At 32.8% G+C, this 22,773-nt stretch overlaps 1 long non-coding RNA gene across 2 annotated transcripts in view; it reads left to right on the top strand.

The window, feature by feature from the left end:
* Positions 1 to 22,773, top strand: part of LOC129221996 (uncharacterized) — a 555,093-nt gene that overhangs the window by 343,613 nt on the left and 188,707 nt on the right. For both annotated transcript variants that reach the window (XR_008580560.1, XR_008580559.1), the window contains exon 4: positions 7,730 to 7,778. This is a non-coding gene — a long non-coding RNA (uncharacterized LOC129221996). The remainder of the gene's footprint in view (positions 1 to 7,729; positions 7,779 to 22,773) is intronic.

Raw genomic sequence — 22,773 nt, 5'->3', positions numbered from 1 at the left:
CCCCCCCTCCCATTTTTTCAGTACTTTTCCATTTTTACATCACTTTTAAACATTTTTCCCACCTAAAAAGATTTTAACAATATTTTAAACTTTTAACATAAAAAGAAATCGAAGAAAAATATTTAAAAAAATTCTTTCAATTATATGAATGTTATCTATGTCACTATCTAATTAAAATCAACTTCATTTCTTAAAATTTCTCTTGCTTAATATGATGAGAAAGTTCCTAATTATAACCTTGAAATATAAGAAATGATAAAATAGTGTGCTATTTCGAAAACCCATCTCTATGGATTTTAAGCCATTTTTCCACCAAAAAGATTTTAACATAAATTTGAAATTTAATAACGTTAATAGGAATTGATGCAACATCAAAAATTTTGTTCAACTATATTTATTCACTAAATAATTAAAATTAATTTTATTTGTTACACTCTTGCATGCCATGAAAAACAACACTATGTTTATGATGAAGAACTCCCTACATTATAGTCAGACACATGGAAAAGGATAAAATATTTGTTATTTTTTTAGTAACACGTTTTTATATTTTTAAATCCTTTCTCTTTCAGTCCGATTTTAATCGCATTTAAAACTTTATAGAATTTTTAAAAAACATCGAAAATTTTATTCGACTATATAATCGCAGTGATTAATTTCATTTCTTCTATTCTCGCATGCCATAAAAAACAGCACCAAATTTACAAGAGAGAAATTTCTACATTATCTTCAGAAACATGAAAATTCATAAAATATTTGGCTCTTTTTTGAGTCATTTCGCCATCAACCCGATTTTAATCACATTAGAAACTTTATAAGATGTTAAAAGAAGCCTCAAAATTTTTTTCGACTATATGATAACTATGATTAATTAAAATTAATTTCATTTCTTTTGCTCTCGCATGACATGAAAAACAGCACCATACTTATTATAGAGAAATTCCTACATTGCCGTCAGAAACATGAAAAATAATGGTAAAATATTTTGCTTTTTATTTTATTTATTTATTTATTTATTTTGATATCGAGTTTCTCATTTTTGAATAATTTCTCCATCAATCCAATTTTACACTTAAAACTTTTGTAGGATTTTGAAAGAAACATCGAAAATTTTGTTCGACTCTATAATAACTATGATTAATGAAAATTAATTTCATTTTTACTCTCGCATGCCATGAAAAACAGCACCATATTTATTGTAGAGAAGTTCCTACATTATCCTCAGAAACATGAAAAATGATAAAATATTTTGCTTTTTTGGTAACCCTTTTCTCAGGATTTTTGAATAATTTTTCCATCTATTATCCCCTTGAATGTACTTTTCCCTAAATGTCATCCATAAAGGATGTGCGTCGGATCTCCAGAACAGCGTTTTTTCCCTCTACATCAGAATGCTTGCCCAAGACCTGAATGGAAAAGTAAGAAAAACCCGAAGGAGTTGTGATTAAAGAGGAACCCGTCGTACCGACCGCTGTGAGCCACAACATATCATGCCACTGTCAATATCAGACGGAGTTCTGCGGCATTTTCGGCGAAAGGGTACATGTTTTATCCCAAAGAATTTGCGAAGATTCTTCTGGGAGTTTTGTGCTGGACGTGGTTGATGATAAATATTACATGTTTTACAAAGAACATATACAAGACCAAAAATTTTAGCGTCTATGGTTTCGATTGAAAGATTTTTTTCTTTCTTTCTTATTTTGTTGTAATAGAAGTTGAAGTCAATATGATATTAATTTTAAGAAATGACTTTTTGTGTAATAATTATATAACTCTATCTTCGTTGACTCGATAATTAACTACTATTATAATTAACTAATAATGATATTATATTTCCATTATTCAAACCGACCTTTTATCAAAGAGAAAAAAAAGTCCATTTTACTTGTGTCCATTGTGCTATTTACCATTTTATTGTGTTCTGATTACTGTAAAATTATTTATTTTGCAAAGCTTTAATTTTTGCTAGACCTTCGTTGTCGCAAAAATTTTAGCCTCGCAAAATATTTCACTTTATATATAGAATCTACTTCCGGTTCAGTTCATAGGAAATTTGCGAAAATTTTAGCTCGCGAAATCACAGATATCTTTATTTTCATGAAAATAAGTGCTTTTACAGTATTACGTAATAATTCATCTTTCTCCATGATTTTGTTTTTTCACCCATGATGCCTACCTACTCACGGTTTTTGAATCAAGGATGTGAAAAATAAAGGCAAAAACATTGGGTAAAGAAGTACAGTAATACAAAGTACAATAAAAAAATTTGTCTCTTCAAACTTATTTTCTGCGTTTGACTAATACTGTGAAAATCATTCGTTCATTCACTTCCTTTACATTAATTCATTAAGTTTCGAAAGATGTTAATGGCATATGGCAACTTCTGTTGAGTTGTTTTCCCTCGTATATTAAGCATTTGTCTGTCGAATAATTTTTGCCTCTATTTTTGACTAAATATAAACTTCTCTTCAGATTTTTCAAAAACATGCGTTAATAGATCTCAAATTCGCAATGAAACGTGTTTCGAGGAAACAAGGAACCGTGCATGCAAAAAGATGTTGACTAGTGAATGTAACATTAAGCATGCATCTTTTAGGAGAATTTCTTACCATCTCCAAGTACGTATCTGCACATTTTTGGGAATGTGTGCCTTTTTTTAAATCGTTGTTATATGTTAAAGTTTTTCTTTAAACGATTGTATTTATTTATATCTTAATCAATTAGAAGTTCTTAAACTTAAACTTTTACAAAAGAAGAATAGAAGGGATATAAAGATGCTTTTTCAAAACCTTTGACAATTTTATAATAAATTAAAGACATTCGGAACAAGCTACGAGTGTTTATTCGTGGCCAATGCAGTTTATAACATTGTTTGCCAGTAATTGGATTTTTTCTTTTCTTAAAATAAAATAAAATGTTTAGCGAAGCTGACATTGACTTTCAAACTTACGCGTGTTTCCACAGTCTCACCTGCTATTACGCTGAAAATAAACAATAAAAACCTTCATCAATCATAATCATTTATAATTTCCAATCGTGACGATTTCTTCTTACATCATCTACAATTTTATCAATTGCAGAGTGTCCAGTGCAGTTCTCAAATCAAACAACCTCGAGGCCCCGGTTGCAGGCATGAATTGTTTTTAATTCCTTGGAAAATATGCGATCGCAAAAATTTCCAGTTGGCAAGCCACTTAAGAAAATAAGCACCAGAGATGGTGTAGGTTGGTCAACGCCCAACAGCAAGTAGTAAGATTCCTACCTTCGGAGCTAATCATGTAAACTGCGTAACTAAATAGCTCACTTAACCATTATCTTAAGCAGCTTGTTTGAGATAGGCGAAAGAACTCATTTATTGTGGATGTGGATTGCGGTGGGGGAGGGGGTCAGTGTGGAGCGGTGGTGTTGTATCCGAGGATTGATGCCTCTGCAGGGACATCCATCCTTCTGACAGTGAGAGCCTGTTTCAGGGGGCTGTGCAGCAGTTGCGTGATTCTTAATGAAAGAGCTGGAGTATGAACCAGGAAAATAAATAAATAAATAAACACAGAAATATACTCTGCAATGGTGTCATCTTTCGTGGTATGCAGTGGTGTCCTATCTTTTGTGCCTGAGGGCCGCACCTCATATTAAAATAATTCTCGCGGGCCAGAACGCATATAAAATTTCAAAATATTTATTTATTTTCTAAGAGAAATATGCAAGAGGAAAGAATATCACAAACCAATAATTGCTGTTATCATTACTCGATGTTTATCTTAGAAAATTCACAAACAAATTTCTGTACATTTAGGTCCAAATTTGTGACATTGTCACTAATCATGCTTTTCGATTTGTTTCATTAAAACATTGAACAAAGCAATGGTCCACTCGAATTAGCTTCGCGGGCCGGATTTGTCCCACGGGTCATGGGTTTTACTGGGTTTATGCATTCGCTGGAAAAATTGAGCTCTGGGTGTCTGTGTGAAAGAGAGCTGCCTATCCCAGGAAACTAAAAAGTACAATCATTTTTCTTTCCACATTGTTTTACTTATGCCACGTGCAATTTCTACTAAATGCGCGTATGTTACTATCATTATTTTAGATTACCAATTCTTTTCATAGCTACAGTACAATATTATTAGCTTCGTCTTTATCCTTTGATTTTTCTTCTTTCTATCTTTTTGAAAGATATTTCATTCATCTAAATGAAGGTGAAATTTCAACACCAAACAGAAATAATATTAGATGTTGATAAATGGGCAAGCATTTCGTGATCACTTAACATGATACCAAGAATGAGATGCCAAGCCTGGTGATAGTTAAAATTGACAATATCTGGTCAAATTCCCATAAACTCTGCATTAAACCGTTCTTGAGATTTCTGTGGACCATATCTTGTGTAAAACTCTTTTCAACATCATTTCGCATCAGCTCTACAGAAGTCGCACTCCAGAATTATTTCAATCTTAACGAAGTATATATCTAGTCCTTTTAACATATTATAAATAAGTGTGATAACCGTAATTATATATTACGAAATGTTCCCATCTATATTTTAATACGCAGCAGTATTTTATTTTATCATTCTTTCAAAGTTTTTGCAATTATTGGTTGAAAGTTTTTCTCATAAATGACAGCATTCGATATTGATTGTTTTGTTTGTCCTTCGAATCAACAGCATTGTATTGTAATCTTCATCAATTAGAATTATTGTCAATGAAAAAGATGTAATATCATGCATTTATTTAGAAAAACAGGAATTTTAGAAAACTAATTTCTTACCAACTGACTTGAGTATGCACTCCGTCTTCTTATTATTATCTTATTACTGGAGAAATAGGAGTGAGAAAAATAATATCTTTTTTTTTAATTTACTTTTTAAGTCCCTGTTTTTACCCCTCTTATGTCAGTATATTCAATTTATTTCAAGACTATTTTTTTTTATATAATGTAAGCAATTGCAATGCGTTGAACTTGCCCGATGTTAATCAACAATATTGTATGAAATTAAAATCATGAATTAACAGCTGATTTCGGTCTATGTAAATGTAATGATTATAATTTTATTATTATTATTATTATTATTATTATTACTATTATTGTATTAATATTTTTATTATTATTATCTCATAAAAGTCTAAGCATGTTAAGTTATACTAATTAAGCTATAAGTATTATGTCAAGATGAATCTTTTAAATTGTTCTGTCGCTCCTATCACCTTATATTTCCCATTGCTTTCTCTCCTTTGTTCTAACACCATCGAACATTTTAGAAGGTTAACTGCGAAAGAGAAAGAGCACTGTTATTTCTTTCCATGAAAGTCAGGCTTTATCTTCCTTTTATGTCACTCAGAATCCCTTAATGACATTTTATCTTTGAAAGATAAAAAAGAAGAGTTAAAAATGTCACCGAGTGACGATAGAAAAGTCTGCAGAGCTCTTAATTTCGTCTCTTAGTTTGTCACAGTCAGCGAAAATGGTAAATGGATAAAAGAAAGAGCAAAGCTGAGAACACTTGTGTCAAATTTCAACGGAAATTGTCTGGAAAATATAAAAGATTTTTGAACTGGTATTTGTAGGATTATATTCGCGAAACACCTAGGGAAGATCTGATAAATAAAGGTAAAATTCTTTGTGGGTTATCAGTAGCGAATTATGAAATATTTCTGCATGAATTTAAATTATTTGTTTTAATTCGTGCAGCTTTTGTGGATAGAGTCTGTATTCCCTCATTTATGAATAAAATTTTTAGTCTTATTTTGTATAAACTGTCTTTACTCCCACTTTAGCGTATTTTGAGTTTACTTTTTTGGCAAAATACGCTAAAGTGGCTTACAGCATTGTATCCTCCTTTTGGGTATACACCTGTACCTACCATTTTTATGTATACTGCCTTTACTTCTACTTTTAGGTACTAAACAGTTTTTACTTCAATTTTTGTTTACACAACCTTTGCTTCCACTTTCGATTAGGCAGCTTTTACTTTCATTTTTGTGTATACAGCCTTTACTCATCTCGATTATGCAGCTTTCACTTCCATTTCTGTGAATACAGATTTTATTCTTCTCGATTATGTAGCTTTTACTTCTATTTTTGTGTACACCAATCAAATACTTATCTCGATTAGGCAGCTTTTGCTTCCATTTTTGTGTTTACAGATTTTTATTCTTAACTGGTGTTGTATAGACAGCCTTTACTACCACTTCTGTAGATACGTCCACTTTTGGACATGCAGCCTTTACTCATACTTTTGTATATACCGCTTTTACTCCCAATTTTATGTTTACAGCCTTGACCCCAACTTTTTTGCATACAGTCTTTACTCTTTACCCCATCTATACAATCAGCGGTTTTCGTCGAATGAATATGGGAAAAAATATAGTTTTGCTGTCGAACTTGCTTATAGCGAGTCCGAAAGGATTCAATACTTGCTCGTTTTAACAGAGTGCTCATAAAAAGCGAGTCCGTGAAAAAATTACAAAAATTTATTCGTACTTACTTTGCGTTTTTATTTCTGGACAGTACCAAAGAAGTGGGCTATTTGCTTTGAACTTTCTTATTGCCTCTTCCTTGTGTTACTGTTTTCGAGAAATACTCATGGTCCAAAAAACATCATCATTTGCACCCCAGGCTTACAAAAAGTTTGCACTGAGTCTGTTTAGGATTCTTTAGATTCAACTTATTTCTTTTAATTTTTCATTACCTTCGTTGCTTTCTTTTTTTTTTTTTTTGTATACTGTTAAAACTGCGGGTTGCGTATGATCCCTTTTAAAGTGAAACGTTAGTATAGCCTCATGGTATTTCTATGACTCCCTTAAGGGTGCCATTTGGCAATCTACGTCACCTTTAAGGGAGCCATAGGGGTATCATACGGAGCCAACTGGTACCCATAAGGGTGCCATAAGAGAACCAAATGGCATCTTTAAGGGGGGGGGGGGGGAGTGCTACAAAATTCGACCCTAAAAGGTGCTGTATACAACCCACAGCTTGTATTAGTTTAAATTCCAACTACCATATCCTCCGCAAGTGATAACATTGGCGTGAACTTTTATATAACTTTCAAATGCTTCTTGACACCACAAACTAAAAACAAGGGCCGTCGTAGTTGTTCTTAAGATTCATGACTTGTCGCCAACTTTCGGTTGACTTTGGATTCACAAAATAATTTTTCCGAGAGGGGATAAGCTCAGCTAGAATCAGTGGAAATTATATGAATAAAAAAAAATATTGCTCGCTTTAAGCGGAATTTGCGGAATTTGCTTGTTAAAAGTTAGTTATGCTCTCATAGACTGAACCTCGCTCTTGTACTAACTCAATCTTTCTAATTTCCACGCTAAATCTATGTTCTCGTTAAATCGGAGCTTCTTATAAGCGAGTTCGACTGTAATGTGTGTATATAATTTACATTTTTCCTTTTAATTCTGAAAATGTTACCTATGTTTAGTATATTATCCCTTCCCTTGGCTGAGGAAAAAAAAAATTATGCTTAATCCTAAAGCAATATATTTGAACCTGTAATTTAAAAAAAAAAAAAAAATATTTTAGTGATTTTCGAAATGAATGACTAAACGACGTCACACATGCTATTACTTTATTTTCCTGTTTCATAATAGTAAGGTTATAGTATTTTTCACCACTTAAACCATCGTTTTTTATTGCGTCATACTCTAATTTGAAAAATCTTTTTTCTGCACAGCAAGAGATAAGTGTCATTAAAATCGCATATAATTGTGTTTCTTCTTTTTAGGCAAAGCGTGAAAAAGGGAAGTTATCTCAAAGCAACTTTTTTTCATAAGGTAAGTTTTTTCCAGCATAACTAGCACTTTTTTGCAATAAGATAATTTAACCAGAAGTTCAGTTCAGAGCTAAACGGGCCTTCTTTCCCGTAAACCAACATCGACTTTCTAGTATCTAATCAATAGACTGCATAATATGTCAAACATACTACTCTAGCATATAAAATTGATTTCGAAAAACAAAATGTGCCTCTCCATACGATGAAATAGGCACGTAAAAAATAAAAATAAACGAACAAATAAAGTAGTAGCGCTTTTTAAACAATGCAGATAATGTAATTTCTTACCATTAAAAAATTCTTCTATTGCTTCGAAAAAATGAATTGATAAAAACATAAAAACACATTAAAATAACTTCATTTTATACAAAAAAAAAATAATAATAATCTGCACACTTCTGTCTTTTTGTTAAAAACCAAAGTGTTCCGTATTTTCTTTATTTTCCGTTGCCAAAAACGTAAGAAATAAATTAAAACCTAAGAATAAAAATAAGTGCAAATCCTATCAACGATCATTTCTTTACAGTAAAACTCAGGGATGCGGATTCGGAGTCAGACTGTTTGGGGTGAAGGAGTCGGAGTTGGGATTCGAAAGCGTCAGAGTCGGTCATTATTCTTCCGAGGCTGCATCAGTGTCGGAGTTGGGCTGGTTTTGCGGTACATGAGTCGGACTCGGGAGTTGGTCGTTTTCTCACGAACTTCGCAGCCCCAGTCAAAATATTTGCGCTTTGAATTCATTTCATTTGCATATAGTCATATTGATCTCTAATGCATATTAAGTATATATACGAAATATGGTACTTCCATTTTCATTGATGACTTTTTCTATCTCTTGAAACCCAAAATTGAGAATATGTTCAGAATCTAGTCAGTTTTATGGTGCCAAAAAGGGACTATATCGGCCTTAATTTTTCTGTAAACGCTAATGTTACGGTATTTTGAACCACAATTGCACGAAAATTTGTTCAAATCAAAACGTGAAATATGGGAATGAGGTGTTGTCGCCGAGATCTTTCGAGCATAAAAAAGGTTGTTCTAATCTTACTATTCTTTCAAATGGGATAAGGGAGAAGGAGGGGACAAAGAGACACAGAGTTTTTCCCCGAATCAAAACCATACTTTCCAATTTTCATTTTTGCATATTTTTCCATTTTTTAGCGACATTTAAAAGATGCATTACGCTATCTGTCATAATTTTTTCTTCTTTCTTTCAGTATTTTGGGAAAGTAGGCTAAAAACAAAAACCTTTCCGTAAACAAAGCAATTGCGATTAATATATACTTTTACGTCATCTTCCGTAATTTTATTACTAGAGCTGCACTTTCTTCACAAAACTATACCTACTCATTTATCTACATAAGTCACAGAACAGAGTTGCACTCCGTAAAGCATGAATGAAAAATACATCATTTTCCACATTTAGTTGTAATAACAATGGCTTTTAAAAAAGTTCTGTTATCTCAATAATTAAAGGATAATAAAAATCATTGTTTCAGCCCTGAAAGTGTTAGAGACCAAACTCTAAACGCCTGCGAGCAGCTATTGAGCTAGTAATGGACTCGAGTTTTTATCATAAACTTTTATGTTACCTTAATGAAGGTTTCACGACTCAGTCTGGTCTCATTAGAAGCTAGTCATTTACGACAGGTTAACATGCAAAGTACCGAGAAATTCAACGGATCATAATTATCCTTGAATTTCATCAACAAGCCATCAATTTGAGCACTTTTACTTATTGTTAGCCATTAGCATTTTTCTTTTCGTTTTCTTCAACGGTTTTAAGCAATTTGCATTTGATGCAAAGATTGTTATATAAGAAATTGGCAATCTTCGTAGAGCTTTTAAAGTGGTTTAGGTTAACAATTGATGCAGAATGTCTCATGAAAAATATTTTCTTGCTCGATTTATAGAAATTTATCGGAATAAAGCAAAACGTTCATTCTAAACTGAACAAGTTTACTTTCCTGCAACAACATACAAAATCGAAGTTTTAATTGAACAATTCTGCTTTTTGTTTTCTCTCTAAATTGTTTGGACTATGCTCCAAATAATATGAATCATACCTTTTTAACAATTTAAAAAAATAATAAAAATAAAAAAAAAATAAAAAATAAATAAAAGAAATTAAAAAAAAAATCACAATGTTGAATCGTTTTTTTTTTTTTTTTTTTCAAACTAGTAGGTGCTGCATCTTTCATGTTTTTTTATATGGTGAACATTTTATTATCAAGAATTTTTTTCAAAAAGTAAAGGCACTAACGTTGAAAAATCAAATTTTTTTTCGTAGAAACAACAAAACTTATAGCAATAACTCTTTCCTATGCTATCTAACTCTTTACAAGTTTTAAAAATATGTAAATAAAAACGCATTTTATTTATTCATTCCAAACGCATTTTAGGCGGCGTATGCTGAAGTTGCAGTGATTTATCCCATAAAGAACAGGCTATTTTACGTTTCATGAGCTGTCAAAAACAAAGTATATTAATATTAAACATTTTAAATGCGACTAAAATATTTACATCCAGATACACTTTTGCACCAAAATACTAAATCGGTTTGCTGCTCTTTCTTTTGAGTTTAAAATAAACTAATTTAAACTTAATAAATCAGAGCATTCAATCAATCAATCTACCGCCAATGTCACTCTTAACTCTACAGAGAAATTGATTTTTCTTTCCCTCTTATCTTTTTATTTCTTGGAGAAAAATATGTTCACGGTAATTTCTTCGTTTTTTTTTTGAAGAAATTTTTTATTCTGCTTTATTGGTTATAAGATAAAAGACAAAAAGAAAAACATTAAATCACAAAGAAAAACATTTTAATTTCTTCTGTAGACGGTAATATTAAATGTTTTGAACTAGAAAACAAAGACCTAACATTTTTCTCCAATAATTGTACATGTTTTCTACTATAGAACTTTTGAACTAGAAACCTTTGAACTAGAAAACAAAGTCTTAACATTTTTCTTATACAATTATACATGTTTTCTACAAAAGAACTTTTTACTGATAAAGTTCGTTTGAAGTAAATTTTCCCGTTAGATCAGGATTTCTGTATTTTATAAAGCATTAATTTCCTAATTGTCTAAGTGTTTTTATTTATTCATTCGTTATTGCTGTTATATTTTTAAGCAATCAAGTTTATTTACATCATTTTGCTGTACCTTTTTATCCGCTTTGTGATTGGTTAGTTAGTCCCATAATCCTTTGCCCGTGCTTGAAAAAATACTCTCAAAAATCGCGTCTCTGGTTCTAGATGCTAGTTTTGCTTTTTTATATGTAAAAATAGAGATAATTATCTTCTTTCTTGTTTATTTATTTATTGGAAATTTCTTTCTCATAGGATATTTTTTTACTTGTTATTTTATTTCTGCATACTTTTGAAACATTAGTTAACTTGAAACGGCAGCAACTATAAATGATTGTTCTTTGAATCATATTTATTTAGAATGTGTTTTGCATTTTCACTGTATCCGCTTTAATATAAAGTTTTTTTTTATTTTAATATATGAATTTTTTTAATTGTACACATTTCTTACATAGATACATATACTTTTCTTTCGTTTTTCGATTATTTCTTCACTTGTTTAACTTCCAAAACAGTGTTCTTTCTGTATGAACTTTTAGTATGATTAAAAAATCTTAAAAATTGACTGAAACTTATGAAAAATTCATATCTTTTAGAAACAAATAGAGCACAGAGTTTTAAAAAGAAAATGGAGGGTGGGGGGGGGGGGAATACTTCGGAAAATAAAAAACAATGATTTAAAACCTGACCACAATTCATGACACAAAAACATTGATTTGTCAGAAACAAACAATTTATTTTACTCTTAAAGACTTACAAGGACACACTTTTTTTTAAATTCCAATTCTCCAATCTACTGATCAAAGTTTCTATTTAAAAACTTTTAATATATTATTATTATTTCAAATCTATTTTTTGTTTTCCGAGATACTTTTAATGAGTTTTATGACCCCATTCATACTTTCATTTAATTTTATCGTTTTAAAAAACAATTTCACAGAAAGCAGGTTAAAAAAGAAGGCCCAACATCTCCATCGAAAATCCTTTTTCCTGTTTGCCGCGTGGAGCCGAGAGCGCAAGCACCCAATAATATTTATGAGAAATAAAAAAGTACTGCACCACAAAAACATAAATATGTTTGCAGAGAGATGTCAAGACCAGGAATGGGAAATAACTTTCTGGAAGTCTGGAGTCGTCAATTCCCGCCGCTTGTCAAAAATCTGGTTAAAAATAGCTGAACTGAAACCATTCATTCACCTAGGCCCGTGACTAATGCGAACTTAAACTTCACCCTGGATTCTTGCGAGTTATGTTTTTGCGTGGCAAAGACGAGCAGAGCAATAAATAAATCAAAGGGGGGTGGGGGTGGTACACCGCAGATTTATCTCCGTTTTTGTGCTTAATCGCTTTTCTGACGACTTGTGGTAAAAGGATGGGTTTATCTCGCGCCCAACCCCTTAATTTGTCATTCCAACGTCAAAATGGTCCCATCCCGAATTGTGACAGTTGGGCGTTCATTTTGGGCAGAAAGGGTTGTGGGTACGAGGGGCACTATGGAAAATAATAACAATTCTTTGAACCCATTGTGAACCTAATAGGCAGCGCTTTGGTGGTCCGCACGGTTATGCGGCGAATAAATCATCTTTATGAATGATGATTTATGACGAACATTTTGACACTTCTCCATATCTCCGAACTTGCAGTGGGTTCTCAGGGTGAGGATAGTTTTTCCCCCCTCCTGAGAAAAGACACTCAACTGAAAGATTTTTGGTAAGTTCTTCTGGACCATTGCAGGAAAATTTCAAATATTCTCTCGCTGTATATAAAATACATAGCGGTTTTGTTTTGGAGAACGTCGTTCCCGTAATTATTTCATTAGTTATGATAAAAAATATTTACGACATTTGATTGATTCATTTATTACATAAATCTGCAGAATTCCGTGTCATGTTTCTTAAATTGGTTTGTTGATTTTTACGTATTTTCAGCAAAAAAAATAAAAAAATTCGAAAACTAGCAAAGAAAATGAAGAATTATGACTTCGTAAAAGGTTTAGAAAGACTTATTGTCATATTTTATTTATTCATTTATATATTTATTTTTGTTTACCCTACGCATTATTGTAGTTAAACATGCTAAGGGTCTGAAGAAGAAGGTGTATGCGACAGTTTAACACTTAATTTCTAACAACATTGCAAAAAAAAAAGTATCTAAATTTCTTTTTAACTTAAATTTTTACTATAACTAATTAAATTAAATTTTACGAGGTAAGTTACGTCTTAACAAACAACTCCTTTTCTTCACGAACTTTTTATAACGAAGCATATAAAATATTTCTAACTTTAATGCATCCATGTGTTGAAGTTTCTTTGTATCGCCCATGCACTATTGCGCGTTTTTCGTTTTCGTACCAAGGAAGTAGTGACTAATTATAGGGGAAGGTTACCGTCAATGAACCCCAAAACAGTTTTCAATTTTTTCAGAAAGGAAATACAACTCAAATTTCACGTTAATTATAGGAACAATTTCTCAGTATATTTCTCTTTTTATAATAATATTCACTTTTATGATATACACAATAAAGAATGAAAATTGAAAATAAATATCTCGACATGTGGACCATTCATGGCAACCGGTTGCTATGTATAAACCATCAAGTATCCATCAATGGGCCACATTCTCAAATTAAAAAAATCAATGCGTAACTTACAAAAATTTATAACAGGCGATCAATAAACACTACAAATAACAATAAGTTAAACACTACAAATAACAATAAATTAAACACTACAAATAACAATAAGTTATAGAAAAAGAGACTTATTTTCTAAAATGTTTTATTTTCAGATGTGAGTAACATAAAAAAAAAACAGCACTCACACAACACACAGTTGTTATCATCACACCTCGTTTACCACTTGCTATTTTCCCAACCTGTGCAACACCGTTCTTAGCTAATATCTTTTCAACCTCTTTTGAACTGTTGGGAGTTTTGTTAAATCTATTTTAGGTCGACGTAAGATGGTACTTGCTCTCTAAAATTTCAAAGAACTTATTGATCACTTTATTACTAAAACCAGAAGTTTAAGTTTTAAACTATCAGAGAATAAAGTACTAACACTTTTTGTCTTAATTAAATCTATGGGACATGCTATTTTTCTCAGCCTCTTGAAAGGCCAATTCCCCCAATTTTTGGAAATAATTCCAGAAAACGTCTTCTCTAGTTTCAAAATATGAATCACTAAATATATTCATATTTCAGAGGGCATATCTCTTTAATTTCTAATAGGTGACAATTAAATTTTTAATCAATTTTATAAAAAATATTGAGCTAAAATTATTAAAGTACAATTTTCAAAGGTAAACAACGATATTTGCGATTTTTCAAGAATGAACCACTTTGTCAGGTGGTCCATTCGTGAAAACACTTAGCGGTTTAATGATAGGAACTGCATCATTTTGAATATTCTTATAGGTAGGAGCTACTTGTTGTGACGAATTATAATGAAACATGAAGTATGGGAATTGTACTTGAAAAGGCACTCTTTTAAGTCAATGTTCACATTTAATTCATCAGTGATATTCAAAGCATGTTATAACCAAATGGAAATTCTGATAATTAGTAAGATAACGGTAGAAATCTTATCTGATCAATTAACAATATGATGAAGTAATTTTAACTACTTGACGACTCTGCAGTAGACTGTTTTCAGACAAAGGAAGGTACTAAAACTGATTATGCGTCTGCACAAACTCTGGTACGGGAAATATCTTCGCGATCTAGTCATAGAACCGGTTCATTGACTGCAACCTTCCTCTATTCTTGCCAAATTCCAAAATCGGCGAAATTAATGAACGATAATATACGATCTACATTTGGTTGATTTTATTGAACCATAAAACAGTCAAACAAAACAGAAGCAACAGAACTGACAGAAAAAACAACAATGTAGCATGCAAAAACACTCATAATGAAATTTGAAACAATTTTCGTTTCCAAAACTGAAATTCTGGTATCCCCACCCCCTAAACTTTGAAAGATAAAGTAATTAATTACAACATTACGTTTCAAATCTCTTTTGTTGGGGCAAACCTAACCTGTCAGCGTCTTAATGCTGTGATTAGGATCTGGGTAGCCTTCATAATTCTGCCAGGTTAGGTTTGCTCCTACTATAGTTAAGTTTATATTAATTTTTGAGGCAGACGAGTTGCATTTAGTAGATATTGCATTCCGTATTTAGAATCACATAGATTCTTCCCGGCAATTAACTGGCTGTTAAGTTTATTGCGATTTTCCCTCTTCACCTGATTTAAGAACAAAATATCGATTAAAATCTGAGTAGGGGAAAATGGGGCAAAGTGAAATACTTATAGTGAAGATAACTTACTTTTTCCAAAATGAACAAATAACCTTCTCTTAAAATTACTGTATACAGGGTGTTCTATTTTAACCTGCAAGACCTTTATTTTCGCAATAGATGTATACTTATAATTGCAAAATTGCCCAAAATCAGATACAGAGTTAAGGTATTGAAAGTTTGAAGCAAAAATAAAAATGAGTCAAAAGCTACAAAATTTAACTTTTTATACGGGCCCCAGGTCCTCCAACTTATATTTAGGAAAATAATCTCCATTGAAAAATAATTGCAACACAAGAAGTTTGAAAGTAGTACGACCAATATTCACCGAGCTTATGAAACACAGCGTTTTGCGACTTACACCTCTTTTCACTCGCTGTCAATAACACCTTTTGGGGGAAATTATAGTGGTTAACAGTTGTTTAAAATTACATGTGTGCATAGAGTGTGATTTTTCAAATTATTCGAGGTTTTGTCGTGTTTTTGCATATCACGGCATAACATTTGCATTTATTTTTGAACAGCAATAAAAAATATAAATACTTTGTTTTTCTTACTTTGACGACCTGTCATTTTTCTGAAAGAGCGATAAGTTCCAATCTCAGCTTCTGTATGGTCTCTTAAATTGTTAAACTGGGATATCTCTGAGTTTTGGTCGCACAATTGTCAAGTTTTTTTGTGTTAGTAATAATTTTCGATGGGGATTATTTCCCTAAATATTAGTTAGGGATCCTAGGACCCGTATAAAAAGTTAAATTTCGTATTTTTTGAGTTATTTTTATTTTTGCTTCAAACTTTCAATATCTTAAACCTGCATCTGATTTTGAATACTTTTGCAATTAGAAGTGTACATCTAGGACTAACAATCGCGAAAATAAAGGTCTTGCAGGTTAAAACCGAACACCCTGTATAACGAAAGTACAATATATTTTATAATAAAACTTGCACTCAAACATTTCATCTTTTATTTTTGGCAGTATTTTCTCATGTTCAAGCCATTTTATTTATTTTTTAAAACCGAAACCAGCATTTAACACATTCGCAACTATCGCGACTTTTAGAAACGAAAGGAGAGAAAGCTGTGACACGTTGTTTAATGCTCATCGACTTGCTTGAAGATTTTTTCCATAGATTTCTCTGATTCATCATTAAATTGCAGGACGGTTATATCCTTAGAAGTTTAACAGGAGCATCTTTCCTCAAGGTGCTTTGCGCCGAAAGAAAGGTGCAGTTTAGTCCATTGAGACTTCTGAAGCGTAAAGCCACAAAATCAAGCAAAGTTTTTTTTTTTATTTTAGCTTGACTATCTCTGTATAGCAGGCCATTCCACGGAATAACGGAAATTTTATCCCGCACGTGATTGCTCATATTTTTCATTAAAAAGTTTAACTTAAAAGATCAATAAAAAAAATATTTGGTGCTCAAGAAATCCCAAAAGTAGTGGAGGGAGACCCCCCAAAGCGGTTAGGTTAACGAAGAACAATCGAAAATTGTTGTTTTTGGCTTTTTATCGAAACAGTTTTGGTTTTATTTCCTAGCAAGGTTCTTGAACTTCAAAATAAAAAGTAATTCGTTTCATTATTTCAAACCCAATATTTATTTATTATCAAATATTACAGACACTTAAAAAACCCGTTTTGCCCCACCAGGTGGCCCAAAGCGGGTAAGCTTAACTAATTGTGATTTGATGCATTTATCAGTCAAATATGAAGTGATAAAATGATTAAATCAATTGATTAGCTAAATGCCATTATAAAAAATATAAAAAATAGTGACACTTATCAGATTTAAATAGAAAATCTAAGTCAGTACAATTGTCAAAAAATGTAAAGAAAGCCGGCATACCCGTATTGCCCGACCCGCTTTGCCCAAAAGCACGTGCTTCATTTTAATAATTATAACCTTAAATTAATAATTAAAAAAAAAAAAACGGAATGACGATCGTAGTTAATAGGTGGATGGTGCCAGAATAACATAATATTATTGACAATCAAAAAAATAAGCTAGTCTTCGACTAGTCACAAGTTACATATCTTCACATTTTTTTTAGAAAAGTATTTTTTTCAAATTTATTTTAAGCCTGGTTGCGCCATGCCACTTCACTGCTGTTTCGCTGGGACTAATTAAATCTTGGGGGTGATCGGGTAAACACGACATACGTATGCATCACCGGTTAGATACCATGTGGGGACATACGAAGGCCTACCTGCTTTGGGCCCTTTATGTATGGTTTCTTAAGCAAAAAATCGGGTTTATTACTTTTTAATGAAATACACGAGCAGTCATGTGAAGGACAAAATGGAGGCTTTTTCATGGACTAGCCCAGCAGTGTTAAATGTAAAAAGATATTTTTAAACATTAGTAAATACAGATGTAGTCGCAGCTGTGTTCTTGTTTGAAATCCCTTGTCGTGAAGTGTTTTGACTTTTGTTTTTTACAAGCTACTAAATAACATGATTGATTGCAACGATATCCAAGTCAATTGTATTCAGCCTGCTGTGTTAAATAAAGCACTAAGAACACACCTTTTTTTTTTAAATCCTAAATTTAATTATGTGCCTTGGAGGTAAAGGACACAATGTCCATTTTTCAATGTCGAGATCTTCGCTCCATCTTAATTAATTTTTAAAATTATATACAAATACATTCAAATTCCTTATAGTAAACACGATAGACGATTTCAAACAGCACTATTAGCTCATAACCATGCTGGCTTTGAGGTAAAAAGGACTTAATCTGGAAAGTTTTGTTTTTGGTGAAATAGTGCCCTTTATACATCCAAGTTACAGACAGAACAATAATTCTACACCTGGAAGTTCTGAATAATTATTTAAAATTTTTTTTGCTAATATACGTTTCAAAAAGTTTTTTTTTTATATATATAGATTGTTATTGTAACGGATTCGGTGCGACTTCCACTTTCTTGAAATGAAGACACAGTTCTTGATAAAAACACAGGAGCTTTATTTACACTATGTACAGGAGAAATCGTTAACAACTGCTAAATTATTCATCAGCAATTAAGCAATTATCACACAACACCGTAAACTCAACGTTTACACATGTATTTACTTCCAAATACGAAAACAACACAGCGAAATGCCTCGCTATAAACAGAGCTAATACACTCTCAGAACAAATTCTCAATCGAAACTCTCCTTTTTATCACGCAGGACGCTTTTATAAACATCGAAGAATTTTCCATAACATTCTTACCTCTTCTCGAAATGCGTAGACCGTTATCAAATTTTATCAATGAAAAGAAAAGAAAATAGGGGGTCGTATACTTTAGCCGAATGAAAAAGGGTTGTATATTCATTACGGGAAACTATTTACAGGTTACGTTACTACAATAATTACTATTTACAGGATTTGTAACATTATGATTTGAAGACCTTTAACTTGTTTTTTATTGATTTTAACTCCATGTGTTTGTACTTTTTAAGTATTTTACTTGCTTTAATTGTTATTTTGCCTTTTATTTCAGTCCCTTTTTCACTTTACTCATTATCTCTCTCACTGAAATTTTCTGTAGCTTGCACAGTTTTTAAAAATAAATTTATAAATACTTTCCAAAGCCTATACTTCACTGTGTTGTCTTATTAAAATCTAATAAATCAGGGGGAAGAAGCAGACTGACCGAAATTATCTCATTTCTTATCAACTCTCACGCGAGTTTCTATTTCTCAAAAAAGCAAATTTCCCCAACACGGAAAAATAATCGTTTTCTGTTATCTTCTTCCACCTTTGCTTCATTTCTTTGCCATCACTTCTTCCCCCGCTTAGAATAACCAAAATTTTTATTTCGGAAAAGAGGAGAGAAAAAAAAAAGAAAAAAAAAAGAAACGTGAATGTTCCGGGTACAGTAGAAGAAGAAAAACGAGCCTAGGGTGCGGAAGAGAAGACAGTAATAGAATTTTCGGAAGTAATTAGGAAGTGAAGGGGCTCTATAGCGGAGGGTCCCCTGCTTGTCGAAGGGTAGGAGGGGCCATGGAGATCGAGCCATCTGGACCTCACTCCACAACTTGGGAAATAGGGGTGTGAACCGTCTTCAGATGTCTGTGGGGAGAAAATGGTTTCAGTGTGAAAATCCAGTGTATTTTTGTTTTAAAATGATGTTCACTCACGTTGAAATTCCATCGGTCGAAAATGTAATTGGAGAGGTAGGGTAGACCGACTAGTAATTTGCACACACATTAAGACATAAAGCACAATTTAATTTTCAAATATTCATAACATCATTAAAAATTGCTACAGTTGGTACATGACATTAGAAACAGTTCATTGACATTTGATATCATTATTTTTTTTTTTAATTTAGCTAAAAAACTTTGCTTAAAATGGTCCTGTTTCAAGTATTTTTGGGACTATAAAAGAAAAGTTTAGTTGTGTAGCAATTCAGCAAGTGAACAGTGAATGCGCGTAACCAGTGGATAAACACAAATTATTCTTGTTTATGTTTTTCAAATTGTATAGAAAGGGTTATTGATGATGATGACCTTCTCAAAATAACTTTTATGTGAAGATATGGTAAAAAGTAAGCGTTTAAGCAGTAGCGTTGCAACCAGGGAGTCACTCAGGGTTTCTTTACCTTAAACAATGCGAGAAAGGTGTCCCCCCCCACTTTTTTTTCTAATATTATTCCTCATCTACATTTCATCGCATCACAAAATTTATCTAACTGTATATATTGAATGCAGGGGGCGAGAGATTTCAACAACTGCAAATCAGAGTTCAAGGTTGTATCCAAGCAATAACTTCAGGATTACTGAATGTTCAAAGTGGGTGCAGTGTTGCCAACTTATTTCGTAAAATAAAAAGCAGAACTGATGTTATAGCATGTTGTTGCATTTAGCTTTCTAATTTTTTTTCCCTTTGCAGTCAAATATGCCAAAAATACGAAATGGTGCAAATCCTAAGTGATTGTTATGATTTTTAAAGAATTACCAGACTGGATGAAAATTCGATCTTAGAGAATTTTCGTATGGAAAAAAACTAATCCGGCTTTGTTGAAATATTACACGATACAAATCCGTGCAACAAACAACTGCAATTGATAAATTATAATCATCTATTTCCTAATAAGCTGCTAGAACAGAAATTGCTGCTCTGGGGTGGGCCAGTAGTATTAATTTAGAACGAGTATAGAACATCCCTTAATCCGCGGGCACCTAAAATAAATAGCTGGAGAACGTCCGGGCTGAGACCGATGACTGACAACAGGAAGGGTGCAGAAAAAAGTCCATGCCTTAAGGGAGGGTTAAATGGGAAAAAAATGAAGAGAAAAAAGATTCTTTTCCGGGTGGCATGCTGTGCGAACACATGGAGTTCATCAGTTGACGGACGACTTTTGGAATACTCATTCCTTGACGAGGACCAAGCTGGTATGCGATGAAAGAACGGCAGAAATCTGTGAAATCATTTGTCGCGGCTAAAGCTGCGTTACTACCTCTCAGCGGTTACATTAATTGTAGAAGGCAAGGAGATCATTTAAAAAGCTCTTAGGAGATCATATCGGCTCAATTTCTGACACAATGAAAATAACTCGCTGGAGACGAAACTACAGTACCATCTGGGAACTTTAGTTTGTTGAAAGACAGGAAAGTCTATCGCTTTGTGGAATTTATGTGTTGGTAAATATTGCTTATCAAACTGTGAGCAGGAAAGTACTACTTGATACTCCATAGAATGATCACCTGTGCTTTACTAAAAGATGGGTTTTTTTTTAATTAAATTTTCATCTAGAGTCATTTTCATCAGGGGCTTGACAAGGTGGAGGCCCTTTACCATCCTGAAAACGTTTTGCTTTAAACCAGATTGATTGGGAACTCTTTGTACGTTGATAATGAATATATTGTACTCGGAAGTTATGACCTTCTCCTCCTGTCTTCCCTTCTCATCAGAGAAAACTAGGAATGCTCTGATGTTTCTTGTTATAACAAAATCATTGTGCACCGGTATTCCACTTGCTGATTTGATAATTAAAAAAGTTACTTCTATGCGTAGTTCTACTTTTCTAATTTAAAATTTCAGCAATTTATCGAAGACTATGCACATGCTGGAGAAAAATCTAATTTCATGAGCATAGTTGAGTTCTGCAGTTTGCAGTGCCTTTCTGGAAGTCTTTTTGCACTAAATCCGCACACCGATTTAGAGAATACCAGTCATTCTTCCATCAGGTAGCTTGACGCCACCTTTTGTGCTGGTATTATCCCCAGGAAAGCATGTTAGAAAGTTATATTTTGCCTATGAGCATCATTTATGGAGTTAGGAGTGCATTACTGTAGAGTTCTTATAGAGCTACTTAGAATCCAGTTATTCTTCCACGAAGCAACTTGAGTAGTCAGCACCCTCTGCAGTTTAACAATGAGCATTTTTCTAAAGATTTTGGAGTGCCTTTTTATAAGACTTCTAGGGAGTTGCTTTGAATCCAGACATCGATTAGGAGAATGCCAGTCATTCTTCCATCAGGCCTCAGGAAAGTACAGTCCAGTCTCGATAACTAGAAGCCCTATAAATCGAATATTAATTTATCTCGAAGTTTTTATTTGGTCCCAAACTCCTCAAAAGGCTGTGGGAACTTCCCCTAACTCGAACTACCAATAACTCGAAGGGTTTAGCAGGTTCCTTGGGACTTCGAATTATCGAGAGTCAACTCAGAAAGTCATATTTTGCCCATGAGCATCTTTTTATGAAGCTAGGAGTGCTTTACTGGTGGGAGGGAGGTTGTAGAGCTGCTTTGAATCCAGTTATTCTTTTATGAGCCAGCGTGATTAGTCAAACACCTTATGCAGTTTCTTTAACAAAGAGCATTTTTCTAAAGAATTTGAAAGGCTTCCTGGAAAACTTTTACTGAGCTGCTTTGAATCCGGACATCGAATAGAACAATACCAGTCTGTCTTCCATCAGGAAGTTTGACGAATCAAGTACCTTCTGTGCTGGTATTACCTTCAAGAAAGTATATTCTTCTGTGAGGCAGCTTGATTAGTCAAACACCTTCTGCAGTTTGCTAAACTATTAGCTTATTTCTAAAAAGTCTGGAGTGCTTCCTTTGAAGACCTTTAAGGAATTGCTTTGAATTCAGACATTGATAAGGAGGATACCAGTAAATTTTCCATGAGGCATTTTGATGAGTCAAACACCTTCTGCCTGCGGATGTATTGCCTTCAGAACGGTATATTAGAAAGTTGCAGTTTAACTATGAGCGTTGTTGTATGGAGTTTATAGTGCCATCCTGTAGAGGGCTTACATGAGGCTCCAATAACTTCATTTAATGTGGACATTGATTAGGAAAATACCAGTAATTCCTCTGTCAGGCAGCTAGATGAGCGAAACTTTAAACGCCATCTGTTCAGTTGTCCAGGAAAGAGTAAATTTAAAATTACATTTTGGCTATGAACATCTTTCTAAGGAGTTTGAAGTACCTTCCTTTTATGAAGCAGCACTGAATCCAGACACAGACTTAGAAGAATTGCAGTAATTCTTACCTCCGGCAACTTGAGGAGTCAAAAACCTTCTGTGAAAGTATTTCTCTCCAAAAAGCGTATCGGCAAATTACATTACGGCTATGAGAACATCTTTCGAAATATCTTAAAATTATTTTTGACCAT

This window comes from Uloborus diversus, chromosome 5, assembly GCF_026930045.1.
Source record: "Uloborus diversus isolate 005 chromosome 5, Udiv.v.3.1, whole genome shotgun sequence".
Lineage (NCBI taxonomy): Eukaryota > Metazoa > Arthropoda > Arachnida > Araneae > Uloboridae > Uloborus > Uloborus diversus.
Note: the sequence above shows the minus strand (reverse complement) of the source record. Positions and strands in the feature narration are given on the sequence as shown.